General features: G+C 50.0%; 1 pseudogene across 1 annotated transcript; it reads left to right on the forward strand.

Moving 5' to 3' along the window:
- Positions 1-613: 613 nt before the first annotated feature.
- Positions 614-920, forward strand: LOC307053028 (non-histone chromosomal protein HMG-14-like; annotated as a pseudogene). The gene has a single exon. The product of its transcript is annotated as a non-histone chromosomal protein HMG-14-like (transcript).
- Positions 921-1,133: the final 213 nt, after the last annotated feature.

A 1,133-nucleotide genomic window follows, 5' to 3' on the forward strand; every position in this document is an offset into this window, starting at 1 on the left:
CTCAGGAACCAAGAGGTCAGATGCCACAGGACAAGGGGAACAGCCACGCGGGTGCACGAAGGAGGGGCCGGACTCGTCTTGCAGCTTTGAGTTGCCCCTCTGGTGGGTTGAATTGTGTCCCGCCCCCAAGATATGTTGAAGTCCTAACTCCCAATACCTCTGAATGTGACCTTAGTTGGAAATGATGTCCTTACAGACGTGATTATGTTAAAATGAAGCCAATGGGGTGCGCCCTAATCCAAAGACATATGGCAGTGTCTTTATCAAAAAAAAAAAAAAAAGGAAACTCTGGACACAGAGGCAAGAGCAGAGGGAAGATGTTGTGAAGATGAAGGCAGAGATCGGGGTGATGCCTGTATGAGCCGAGGAACCCCAGAGACGCCAGCAAACAAACGCCAGGAGCCGGAAGAGGGGATGGATTCTCCCTCGCCGCCCTGGGAAGGGACCGGCCCTGCCCACACCCTGATCTCCAATTCTGGCCTCCACACCGGGAAACCATACACGTGTGCTGTTTAAGACAGTACCCTGGCAGCAGCCAGGCAGCCCAGCTTTCAAAGGCTCCCTCTGCACCACAGCCCGCAGGCACCCGGCACGTGCTGGCCCTGCAGCCATGATGCCCAAGAGGAAGTTCAGCTCCCCTGAGGCAGTGGTGAAGCAGGAGCCCGAGAGGAGATCAGCGGGGTTGTCAGCTAAAACGCCTCCTGCAAAAGTGGAAACGAAGTCAAAAAAGGTGGCAGGAAAGAACCTATCTTCAGCCCAAAAAAGTGCAAACAAAAGGGAAAAGGGGAGCAAAGGGAAAACAGGCTGAAGTGGCTAACCAAGAGACTAAAGAAGACTTACCTGCAGAAAACGGAGAAGCTAAAACCGAGGACAGCCTGCCCTGTGATGAAGCAGGAGAGAAAGCAGCCAAGTCTGATTAATATCACACACACCCGGTCCTATCAGTGGTCCCTGTCTCCCTTCTTGTACAATCCAGAGGAGTATTTTTATCAACTATTTTGTAAATGCCAGTTTTTTAGTAGCTCTAGAAACATTTTTTTAAAAGGAGGGAATCCTACCTCATCCCAATTTTTTTAAGATTAAATGCCTTTTTTTTTCTTTTTTCGTTTCCCAAGGAGAATTTTATGGATGGC

Source organism: Hyperoodon ampullatus (assembly GCF_949752795.1).
Source record: "Hyperoodon ampullatus genome assembly, chromosome: 5".
In the NCBI taxonomy this organism is placed as follows: Eukaryota; Metazoa; Chordata; class Mammalia; order Artiodactyla; family Ziphiidae; genus Hyperoodon; species Hyperoodon ampullatus.